This window comes from Larus michahellis, chromosome 10 (genome assembly GCF_964199755.1).
Source record: "Larus michahellis chromosome 10, bLarMic1.1, whole genome shotgun sequence".
Taxonomy (NCBI): Eukaryota; Metazoa; Chordata; class Aves; order Charadriiformes; family Laridae; genus Larus; species Larus michahellis.
The window spans coordinates 6,670,269-6,683,557 of record NC_133905.1 but is presented as its reverse complement, the minus strand read 5'-3'; positions in this window follow the sequence as shown (position 1 = coordinate 6,683,557).

The following is a 13,289-nucleotide window of genomic DNA, read 5'->3' as shown; positions in this document are numbered from 1 at the left end:
GCCTTTATACTTCCAGCCTGAGAGTTGATTGACAGAAAATGAACTGCCTGAACTAGCTCTAAAGTGTCTTTTCACTGAGAGCTTTAATGCCAGAGGCTATGGAAAAAAAGGTAGCTAGTCATCGGAAACTAATGCCTTGCTGTAGTTACGGAGCCTTTGTACTCAAGATTAAAAAATATGAATCTACTAGGGGTATTTTTACAAGTGTAAAATGGTGTTGGTCTTTTTGTATCTTTTTGCCATCTCTAATGAGCCTTAAAAAGAGCCTTGCCTTTTCTTCCCACACTTGAATATTAGATGCAGCCTCACCGCAGCTCCCAGACACAGGCTGAAGTTTTGCAAGAGTAAGCTCTTGACTTATCTAACCTACAAAATTTCTTTTTGGTGATAAAACGGATTGGGAGACAGGACTGAATGTTCCTGCCTAGCTTGGAATATCAAGCCACTATAGACAAGTCAAGGTTTCTATTTATGGCCAGTTAAAGACACACCGGTAATGCTGTTTTAATGTTACAAAATTGCCCTGATATTGTCATGTGTCTGAAGAGCATCATGCTGCAAATATACAGCCGGTCCCCGAGGGCTTACTCAGCCTGTGCTCCAGCGCAAATCAATGAGAGTTTTTGCTGGAGTAAGGACCCAAGCGCCAATTCAGGGAAGTACCTAAGCACAAGCAAACTTTAATCACAGGCTCGTGCTCCTTAGAAATCAATAAAGGCAGAAGCCGGCTGGGGCCAGGGGGTGGTTAGGGCTGTGGGTCCCGCATCCCTGCAGCGCCTGCGCCCGGGCGGGCGGAGGGCCAGCGGTTCCCGGCATCCAGAATAAATCTGGCTTTGTCCTGTCATGATGCTGGAGGGCAGGAGAGGGTGGTTAGTTCACTGATCTGTCCCATCGCAATGACAAACTGTAGCCACCGGCATTAAATCACCCGAGACCTTCAAGGCGGTAACAAAAGTGTTATTGCGGGATGACTGAGGTTGGAGTGGCCGGAGGAGACAGTGCAACCTGGAGCACTCTGCTTTAGCCAGATTGTTCCTCCCGTTTTTTCCCCTCCAACATGAACAATGACTGTACGAAATTAAAATAATTGGACACTAACAGCCCATTATTGGGCTGGCACGAAAGGGATTGACATGGGTGGCTCCCATTAACAGCGGCGGGTGGTCCCCTCCACGCTTCCCCTGGGCTCTGAATGCAGAAAAGCTTGTCCTAATATTTCACTTAAGGGAAAGGTCAAGAGCTGTGGGTTTGTTCAGTGTGCTCAATATATTCAATTAAAACATACTGGCGTGTTCATCAGCTGTTAACTGTTTTTGCAATAGTTGTAATTAAACAGATACTTACCTGTGAAAGGAAATCTTTCAAGACAAACTCTGACGTGGCTGAGGAGAGCGGGAACTTCCCAGGTCTCTGACACGGCTTTGGTTTGGGTCTCCCCATGAATTCCTCAACTGCGGGGCATTTTCCTTTCCCGGCAGCTGGAGCGAGGATGTCTTCATGTCCCACTGACAGCCACTGATTTCCATGGAGGTAGGACAAGTCATCAGAAGGCGAGGGACTGGCCGGATCCAGCTCCTGCCCAGCCCTTCCCTGGGCACGCGGAGGGTGAGCCGAGCGCCAGCAGTGCCGGATGCTTGGCAGTGCTGGGGGAACAAAACCAGCCAGGCAATTTTCTCAACCAGGCAACTCACTTACAGAAATATCATTTACCAAGCTCCACTTAGAGCCTCAGGGATAAGAAATGGAGAATGAGAGAGAGTCGGCAGCTCAGGAGTTTTTAGCAAAAACTCAGAGGTTTTAGAGGGTTTAGCAGCTGGTGGCCTCCAATTCAATGGGTGGTAGAGTTAAAAGCCACGCACCCTGCTTTGAAAACTCCCTCTAAAGAGCCTGAAATGAAGAAAAACCCCAACAAGGCAGAGTAGTGCAAAGCAGAGTAAGGAACTGAAGGAAGCAAAAAGTAATTACCTGAGCCAACTGTTCTAATTATATACACACAGCAGACAAACGGTGATGGCAATTGTTGGTGCTCTTAAGATGGATAGCAGGGAAATGGAGATACAGTAGAAAATAACACATATTAAGGAATTAGTATTCATTATGCTGAGGAAGGGGGTGGGTATTTACATTAGTCAGAAATCAGGCATGCAGAGAGATGGGTGACAGGAAGGAGAAGCGTAGCGGAGACAACCCAGCGCGCAGTCGTGAGGGGTTTCCCCGGTAGCTGCGAGGAGCGGGGAGCTGAGCCAGGCGTGATGCCACCAGCTCCACGGCTTTTCCCCAGAGACCTTTCAGGGCTGAGCGGCACGTGCTTGTCCCAGGAGCGATGTACCCATCAGCCAGTTTAGTCGCCTGTGTGTACCTTCCCGCATGCTAAAATGCAGCATTTCCCCAGGAGGCTCTGGAGCACCGGCAGCACGTGCCCCACAAAGGGGGGGTTCCCTGCACAGGTAATGGTGGTGCAGTAATGGATAACCCCAGCATTGCTCGATTATATCACAGCTCTTTGCAGCTGATGGCATCCAACGTGCAGCTCCGGCTGCCTCCAGACACAGGGCTGGAGCAGGGCACAAGGAAGCCCAGCACCTCGGGGCACGGCCGCGGGACAGCAGGCCATGTGTGACGAGCTGAGTGTGCTCCCTCTTGCCATAGGGCTTTTGGGGGACAGTACGGTGCCCCCTACCATGCTGTGCCAGCTGGTTTCCATCTCCTGTGCGCTGACAGTCTTCCAGGTCCTTTCGCTTAATTGTCCTGAAGCTCCTTGTGAGTTTGTGCCATCCTCCTCACCAGGTACCATCAGCAAACACCCACGTTCCTCTGCTGAGAGCCTTAATGAAGACAGATAGCGATCAAAGAAAGCTTCATCCCAGTCCTTGAAAAACCTCTCCCTTCACCATTATGGGGCCCTATTAGCCAGTTCCCCACCCATTTCTGAGGCATTCAATTAATCTCCATCTTCTCCAGCATGGCTTAGAATGTTAGATAGAGCACTAAGGCCGGGGATTCACTGAAATCCCACAGGAGGAGAACTGTTGGTTTTCCGTTATCTGCAAGATCAGGTAGGGATTTCAAGTTAATCTTGCTTGGTAAATCATGTTGCATTTTATCTCATTTGCCTTCATGTCTCTATAAATGGTCTTTCTCTCAGAAAAAGGTCACCAGGCTCTGAGTATTGGACCCTGTTCCCTTGGCAAGCCCTTCTTAAATAGTTGCACTACATTTGCCACACTCCACGTACACAGTGCCACCCTGAGCTGATGCACTTGTTAAGCACCCACCTGTGGGTCCATGGGCCAGATCCTTCAAAGCCGTGGGACAGAGACTGCCCACTTGCTGCTGTTGGGCACCCAAGCCCGCTCCTTAGGTGCCTAACAAACCCAACGAGTACGTAAATACCTAAAAAACATCCTGTCGCAAGTTCCCACTAAGCAATCGGGACCCATAAAACCCTGAATCGACCCGGGCTGTTGGATTTGGGGCTTCATTTCTGCACATCTTCCTTAACCTCCAGTTTTGCGTTCAGGCCCTTTGCCGTGCTGCCTTCAGCCCGTGCTCCAAATCTTCCTCCTCATGCAAAAGCCAGGCACTTCTCCCGCTTTGAGGAAGAGGACGCACAACAGCACAGTTACCCATATACTCCTGCCCTGTGCTGCCAGCCAGCAGCCCTCCGGGCTTCTCTCCTTGGTCTTTCTCTTGCCCTGTGGTTGTAGAAGTTGTGCATTTGAATAGTCTCTCCTAAGTCTACCTAAGCATGCTTTTTGGCATGTCTCTCTTCATCCTTTCCCTTCCTGACCTGTTACACACAGCTTTGTTGCCAGGTCTTCCTTCCTCATGCCACTTTTAGGCGCTGCTAAATCTTGGTGTCTTTTCTAAGAAGACGTTTTTCATCCAATTCTGCCTCCAGCTCCTTCCTAAAAGTTTTTTCCCCTCAAACTGAGAGGCATTTTCCAGATCTGAAGCAGGTGGCCTGTCCCTGCCTGCTCGCAGTGCGATGGTGCAGATGGCAGAGTTGTGCAGCTCCTTGGGTGATCAAGCGCTTTATAAATTCCAAGCCAGAGATGTACAAGAAAAAAATGGCAAAAAAAAAAAAAAAAAAAAGAGAAGTCTTTCCAGGGAGCACAAAATCAACACAACAACTATCCAACTGCATGCAGGGATAAATGTTGCACTGCCTTAAGTCTGCACAGATGTTTGTGCCCCAGCTAAACTGAGTTTTCCAGGTACTGCCCGCAGGCTCAGGCTCCTCCAGCAGCTCCTGTGAGCCCCCCCCGAGCCCTGTAACCAGAAGGGAAGGGAACGCTGAATCCCAAACCTCTCCTGCCATAAACCAGGCTGCAGATCAGGAGCAAACCATCAGTACATATCTGTGCTATAAACACTAAACAGAGGGTTTCTAGTCAAATCCAGCAGCTGAGAAGAAAAGCCCTTTCCATCCCTCGGTCGCCTCTCCAAAGACCTCGCTGTCAGGGCTGGCCGCAGAGTGGGGCTCCGGCTCCCCGCCGTACCCAGCCGCTCGCTGCAGGGACATTTTGATTAGGTTGAGGCAACGATTGTAAAAGTAAAACATGAAAGGAAAATTGACGGTTGCAGGACAGCGAGCCCTGGGTGTGTGCAGCACACGTCATGTTTATCCGGTCTAAACACAGAGAGATGCCGGGAATGCTGAGGGCGGGGGGGGATAGAAATCCCATCCTTTCCCTATAGAGTGGCGTGGAGGGCCAAAGGCACAGCTGATGAGGCACAAGCTCAAACCAAGCTGCTACAGGCACTCGGTCGCACTTTGCTGGCCAGGAGGGTCACCAGCAGCGGCAGGGGACCTGCAGAGCCCACGGACTGGGGGCTTCCCCCAGACCTTCTGGGCCAGGGATGCGGCCACTGCGGAGCAGAGCTCAGCCAGGCACCCGCGCCACAGCCCGCCCGGCGAAACACAGCGGTCACATAGGGATAGATACAGATATGTAGCTATAGATAGTGATATAGATAGAGAAAGCTTTCAGATATTTATATGTAAAGGTCTTCATATATCTAAAAAAAAATATTTTTTTTTTAATGTTTAAAATGTGTGTATATATGTCTATTTACATGCACATATATACATATATGCTCATTGTATATGTATAAGTAAAGACCTTTTAAAAGACCTTTACACGCATATTTACACATATATGTATATATACATATATAAGACCTTCCTAGATATACATGTACACATATATACATTTACATATCTCAAGGTCTTTTCAGACTATATATATGGATGTGCGCGCATATATATGTATATTCATATGAATATGTATGTGTATACTACATAAAATGAATATAGTTAATAAATATACATATACCATATGTATTAAATTATATACGCATTATGATGCATATTTTTATAATATACTAACTATAATTCTATAATAATATATTATATTTTTATGCTATTCATTATATAAATTTATATTGTTATAATTTTCTTTCTATATTTTGAATATATGGTTTTAAAGGTGTTTTAAGAGGTCTTTATATATAAGTATAATCAGCGCATATATATATATATGCATATATAAATACACATACATTTTTATGTATATCTGTTTGTGCATATGAATGAATGAATGAAAAAATAAATAAGTAAAAATACAGAAACAAGTTTACGGCGTCTCAATTGCAGCCCCTGGGTAGGCCTGAGGTACGGTGACGAGATCACGCAAGTAATTTGGCAGCCTTGTAATGAAAAACTAAACTATTCTCCAACTGCTTGCATTTAAGCAGACCTGTTTTAATAATACCAGCTTATTGCCTGGCAGATATAAATGTGAAAAGGTGTAGGTAATATCCTGTAACGATCCTAGACACTATATCTATCTATCTATATACGCGCCCACATGCAGGTATATATGTGTGTGTATATATAGACACATAGACATGTGTTTGTGTACACACACACACACACACACACACACACGAGTGCGTTCGACACGTCTCTCTGGGACCATCAGCGGGAAAAGCTGCTCAGGTGGGGCTGTGTGAGGCTGGGCTGGCACAAATACTTAGGGCAGAAAATCAGCAATCCGTCACCAAAGATTACCTAAACTGTAGGAGAAGAGAAATGATGTTGCTCCCTGTAGCTCTGCAGCGTTTTATACGTGGAAATAGCGTGTGGGTATGTGTATTTGTAAACGAAGTCAGGTGGAACGGGCTAAAACTCCTGCACTATGTATCCAAGACACGTGCCATTGACTCACGAGAAGCCCCATCTCGCCGGGAGCCGAGGAGCCAGCGCTGGGGTGCGCTGGGGGGCGAGAAGCGTGGCCGGGCTGCGTGGGGCATCCTCCTGCTCTGCCCTATGGGGCAGCCCTTGCCCCAGGAGAAACCCCCCCCGCCGTGTGCAGGCACCCCTTGGCACATTTTACTTTTAAATCACCTGACCGCTGTTTTGGGGCTCGACAGGTGCCCTGACACCTTTCCTTTCCACCCAGAGCCGTGCTGTCCGTCCGTCCAGCCCCAGTGCACCTGCGTCAGCCAGAGCCCCGCTCACACACACACAGCCCCAGCCGGGAGGGAGATCTGTCACGCTGTGGCATTTCTCAGCTTCTCCAGCAAAGAGATCCTGCTGAAAGAAGTGAGGAAATAACATCAAAACCCCAGCCGGAGGCTGACAAGCAAACTGACATTTAACACAAAAAAAAAAAAAAAAACCCAAACCAAAACAAAAATAGGTGAGGTGGGAAGGAAAGCCTGGGTGGGAAGCTGTGTGTTAGGCTACAGTTGCAAAGCTTTAGGATGAGCCTTTCTGCCTTCCCAACATAAAAGCGCTTCCAGGCACATTCCTAAAATGCCAGGAAAAGTATTTTCCCTCTCTTCTCCATCTCCTTAGCAGCTCTCCCAGAACTGCCCACACCCAGAAGACCGGCAGTGTTGAGGCAAACCTTTCACTTCTTCAGCTCAGGCAGCAGCAGGAGGAGGGCAGGCAAGGGTTAAGCGACAGCTTATTTACAAGTGACAAGGGTGTGCAGAAGCCTGGAAGATTTTTATTTTTTTTAATTTTTTTTTTTTTTTTTCTCCCCAGTTTTCATTGGGTGACAGACACTTTACAGGCAGTTCTGCTGTCCCTGGGAACGTCAGTGTGAAATGAAGAACCAGTGGCATTTACAGACTGAAGTTTCTCCTTGTACTCAATGACAGAATAAAGGGGAAAAAAGAAAGGAAAAAAAAAAAAGCCAAACCCACGCATGTTTTTAACCACCAGCACCTCGGACCTGCTTTTATGCCATCTCTCTCTCTGGCTAGTTAGGCTCACTGCGCTGCTGCAGCGAGAGGCGGCTTGAGCTGCTGGTGGACAACGCTGCGTTCTGCTCCAAACTATTTCTCACTCGCTTAATTATATCCTGCACTTCCAGTTTTACAGAGAACAGATGTGAAGGCTTACCTTGGGACAGATACATTACGTATACAGCATTAACTTCACACCCATACAGTCCCCGTTTTAATTACACGGCCAGTGGGGGACCCAGGAGAGTTTGCTGGCAGAGCAGTTGGTTTCATTAGCAATTCCCAAGACCTCGGCCGTCTGCAGGCATCCTCACCCGCGCAGGACGAGCTGCGCTGGAGATCCACCCCAGGGCAGTTAAGGGTGAGCCACGCACTTCCCAAAGTCCGGGCTGCAATCCGCAAGATCATCAAAAGAGCAATTAAGGGTGCAAGCTCCGGCCCGAGATTCACCTTAAACACAAGTATTTTTGGAGAAAAGCCTTAACGTGACGTGAAATGCGAGGCCAAAGGATATTGAAAGACAACTTGCACACACGGCGTTGTAGTAGTTTGTCTGATCTCTGACCCCTGTCAGGGAAACATCAGTGTGACAGGTCCCCACAGGCTGCAGCGCTCTGCTGATAAAAGCCTTTTAGCAGCGCTCCGCGAAGGGGGTTGATCACAGCCTCTCGCTGGGTTTAATAGCTGGCGAGGCACGAGCTAGCATTTGGTTTTGTCACTCCGTTTGACACATCTCCTCTTTGAACTGACATAAACAATGCCCTTATGTTTTGTTAGCTTCACAGGGACCCCCCCAAAATTCCTCAGATTTTAAACAGATCCAAAATTGGACTAAAATTTTGCTTGGGCTACCAAAAAGCAGGGAAAACAGCTTTAGAAGAGAAGTATTTTCTCCATCAAGCCCCCTGCATCAAAGGCAGGCAAGGAGACCGTTTCCGCATTTGTTCCTTCCCAAGATGAACAGAAATAAGGGCCGTTTTCCTGCTTTCCCCTTCACATCTTTTCCAGGTGGCCAGTGGCTCCGCTCTCCCCACAGCCACCCGTCATTAGCCGGGCGGCCCTTCTCCCCGCACAGGAGGGAAATCATCAATATACATATGTCAGGGGAAATTAAAATTGTCCCTATGAGTTATTCTACGACACAAGCTAGCACCGGCTATATTAAATCCTATTAATTAATATTTAATTAATCCTTTTCCTTGCCTATAAACACGAAGTGCTACTGCGGAGCACAGGGGCAATTATTATCTGGGGTGCTTCGAGATATTATAAGTTTCAGAGTTACAAAAGCTGCATATTTGTTAGAAACAGCATGACAAATCTGTCGCTGTTGGAGCCGCTCTACCAAGACTAGAAAAATCCTGAATAAACTGCAATAGGTCAACAATTTGCCAGAAATATCAGCTGAATCAGGAGCCTGAGGTTTCATTTCACTGGAACATTACTTATTATGTGCACAAAGAGCCCTACCTCAGCAGAACACTGCGCATTACTTACCGGAGGGCCAGCAAGGCATGGCTCATGTTTCACTAACTTCCACTCATTCCAGCTTTATTCTTTGATTAGTTATTTCTCACCTACTTTGTGAACTGGTGAGGAAGGACACACAGTGGGACAGGCAAACTCTGCCTCTTGTAGCCCAGAAGACCCGTGCAACGGCAGCTGATGAAGTACGGCAGCGGGCGAAGCTCAGCAGGAGCGGCCAATCTTCTGCAAACATGGTGCTCACGACTCGTCACTCACTTGGAAATGACGCAGAAAGCGCGAGGGCACTTTTCTGTTTGTTTCTTCTTGTTAGGAAAATGCTCTTCCAGCCAGCCGTGCTCTGGGGGGGCTGCACAGCGGTGATGTCCTTGCTGCGTGCTACCGCCATAGCTGGCATGGACAAGGGGGATACAAGGGGTTGGGTGGTCAGAGGTGGTGAGCATCCAGGGCTGCCTTATTCCTGCAGGATCCAGCGCCGTTTGGCCCACATGTGGTCCACATGGACCCACAAATGGGTCAATCAGGCTGGTGAATAACAACTCGCCCACCAGCTACCCACCAGCTGCTCACCATGTCTGTGCCTCTTGAAGATGCAGCAATGCTTTTTGTCTCCATCCCTACCTGGGTGACAGCTAATGACATTTATTCAGGGGGTGACTTTCTCAGTGGCCTCAGGAGACCTGGGAGGTGAAGGTCCCGAACAAGAGCCTTGGTGGCCTTTTGAAAAATTCAGCTCTTTGTTTCCCAGCTGAAAGTAGATGAGGAAGAAGAACTAAAAAGAAAAAAAATAAAAAAAAATACCCGTTTACTGAAGTTGTTACGCAGTGAGTCATTGGCTGCCTGACGGGAGATGGGCCAGAGTCTCTCTCTGCGCCGCAGTGATTTGACTAATTACTTCTATCTGCTCCAGCAGAAGAGCAGCCTCCTCCAGCCTTTCTGCTGTCTGGGTCCTGTCTGTCAGCCGCAGAGAAGTGGGTAGTGATGGGAAACAACGTCCTTCTGGCTTGGGCGGTGGCATTTCGCCGGTTCCGTTCCCCTGCTGGGTGGCAGGTCCCAAAAGGAAGAGCTCCCACTCACTGAGAAGCCGAAGCCTGAAAAACCGGGGCTGGGTAGGCTGGATGTTTCAGGGCTGGCGTGCGGGCATTGGCATCTTCTCAGCGTGTTGCGGTTGCCCATTTTGCAGGAGCCCGTGCCTCCGTACGCCTCTTGGCTGCGCAACTGCTGGGGTGACGGTGCTGTGGGGACAAGGAGGCTGCACGGCACAGCCCGACGCGGCGCTCGCAGCGATTAAAGCCTCCCTGGGAATGAAGCACGGTGCAGACGGCTAGTTAGACTCAGCCGTCAGGCTTCAAGGGAAACAGTATTGAGTTTTAAGGTGGTATTTTCTTTTGGCTTGAAGCTGATGAGCTCTCCTCGAGGATTTGGGGTCTGAACTGCCACAGATCTCACTGGAAAACATCGCCCATGGTGGGTGGGCAGAGGGCGAGGACGGGGTGCAGGCACGAGGGGCGGCTTCCAGCACTTGCAGAATGCTGCTGTCTCCTCTGAGGTGCTAAACAGGGCCCAGGACTTCCACAATTGTTAACGAGAGGCGAATGTTAATAAAGTAAATTAGAAGAAAAAGTCGGCTGCGTACGCAAGCTGATTACATTTTTACACTTGTTTAAAATCACAACTGTGATTTTTAATTATAGTGGATCAAAGAAAATAACCGCATTAATCCAGTGTAATCACGTGCGAGCTGATTTGATAACAACATCGTATTTAATTGGCAGTAAGCTCAGGCAACGTTAAATACAAATGAAAAGCACTGACACATTGTGAAGACTAATTAATATGACAGACTGGTAGCAAATACATTGTTTATTACTACTAATTTCCAGTAGCTGGTTCAACACCATTTTGTTACCATGATCCCCAGTGCTGCGTCCATCAATGCATGATATTTAAAAGGAAAATTAAACATGATTTATTTTAAGGAGGAACAAAGGAGTTCAAAGATAATTAAATTATGCATTTCAAATACCAAGCTGCAGATAAAGAGCTTTAAAATACAGGATTTTTTCTCTTTCCAACTGTAAGTCCCCTTGATATGTGCACATAATTCACATTAATGTGCCACATCAGTGACAGAAGACGCTTTTTTCCCTGCACATTTTAATGCAGTTAACAAATGGTGATTTTTTCAGGGGCTGACACAACTCTTCAGTGAAGTAAACAGAGAGATTACCCTCAGGACCCTGCCAAAGCCCAGCAAGTCACTGGAAGAATTTCCCTTGGCTCCAGTGGGCTCTCAATCATATTCTAAGCTTTTCAGATCAGGGCCTGTTATCTTTTCCTTTTTTTTTTTTTTTTCATCCTCAGAAAGTACCTGGCAGAAATGAAGACCATTCATTCAGATAAAGTCTTTTAAATACAGTGTCCTGAAAGTTTGCTAAAGCTTTCCAGAGAGTCGCGCGCATTAGAATTCTCCTACCTGACTGCACCACCTTCCTCAGTTGGTTATGGGCTGTAACGGCACATATTTGTCACACCTTGTTACAGCCTTGGTCAACAGAATAATGGAATAATCAATCACCTATATTTTAGTGTGAGACATAATAAATACAGTGCATAATAGTCAATCAGGTCTTCACCAAGGAAAAGTTGAACAATCACAGTGGTTGTCAATGGTAAACTGCCTATGATAAGTATGCAAACATTGACCCCAAGTGTTACACTGAGAACATGGAAATTAAAATCATCTATCTTACTTGATTCAAAGCCTCCCAGATAACAAGGATGGTATTTAAGGAAAACCTCGGCTGGACTCAGATTGCTTCTTTCTGTTAGATTAAAATTAAATTAAGTCAAAATTTAGAAAATACTGGTTTAATTAAAGATACTTCGCTAGCTCATAAATTATACATTCTCCATCCTGTTGCGAAGTGTAAGTTTGATATGAGGTGTCAGAGCTGCAGAGGATTCCTAAAGGTTAGTTCACACTTATGTGCCGTATGAAGCAGATTCTGGAAACGAATGACTAATTATTGAAGTTCCCAAATTGCTATCCCAGTCTGCTTAGCAAATGCAGTCTCCCTGATTTCAGCACAGGCAGTGTTTTCTTCAGCAGCTTAGTCCAAATATGCAAAATAAGACGGCCAAAGGAGACCTTGGCCAAGAGCAGCCATTGGCATGGAATCAAGCACGAAACTATTAATAGATAATCATCCAGAAACTAATTATGAAATGTAAAAAGTCCAGCTATTTCACACAGACCACTGCAAGGAAGAGTGTTTCGGTTTCATTAGCACAGCAGCAGAAGGAGAATCCTTGCAAAGTAGTTTTCTCCACTTCCTAATGCTCTTACCAACGTACATCTGTTAGCTAAAGCCACAATCATTTAAATTAGAAGGGGATAAAAATATATTTAACAGCGAAAATGATAACTGACTGAAACATCCTGTAGATACAACTAAGGAGAAAAAAAAAGCAAAATACGAAAGATTTTGAAAACCATACCCTCCTGGAAATATGCTGTAGTCCAGTGCATGTTACTGGGCTCCTCTCTAGGAAAACAGGCCAAAATGAGATGGCCGGTGATATAAAGCAGGCCAGGCTGGAAGACTTGGGGACTTCTTTTGAACTCAAAACTTCTGCTTAAAATGCACTTGGTCCAAAAACTAAATTTAGTGAATTTTGGCATACTCAGATTTAGGCTTGAGGCAAAGAGCTTTCTCTGAACCCTCCACCCTTCCATCCCTTTGGCAGCAACAGTGACGACCCTCCTGGTGACATCTCCACACCAGCGGTGGGTTTGTCCCAGCACACGTGGCCATGGCAGTCATTCCCCTTCCTAACTGCAAGGTCCTGTTACAGAAAGCAGCCTTGGGTGGGATTTAAGCATGCCTTTAATGTAAAGCTTGTGCTCTTATCACCCTGACTTTGCCCTCCCCACATCCACAGTGGCGGGCAGAGGGGAGCCACCACACCCAGCATCAGCACTTACACGGATGTCTGCTGAGTCGGCTGCCGTGCGGTCAAAGCAGCCATTACAGACCAAAAGGAGCCTGACAAATGCCACCTTTGAGAGCGGAGCGATGCTGGGTAACACAGATGCTCATCATCAGCTTGCTACCAGTAGTGGCAGTGGTTTCAATCAAGGTGCCTCCAACGTAGGCTTGGCAAATGCTTGGCACCGAGGCAGTGGGCAAGAGATGCTGAGGGAGACTGCTGAAGATGAAAACAGGAGAGAGGTAAACTCCCTGCTCCGGGGAATCTGGAGAACTACGGACGTTATCGTTTCGCAGCACCGCTGACAGGCTCCCTTGCTGCTAGGCAGGGCTGGCACTCAGTAAGGTGCGATCCTCCCTCCAAGGAGCGCCTGAGATTGCCTGAACCGGTGCTGAAGACACACATCAGTGCATCCCGAGATGGCTAGAAAAGCTCCTTATGAATTGACCCAGCCATTAGCAGGGTGCTGAGGGGCAGAGCAGGGGGCAAAGCCCTCTGGCACGGCTCTCGGCTGCATCCTACCACATTTTGGAAAGCTTTGCAGAACCTCA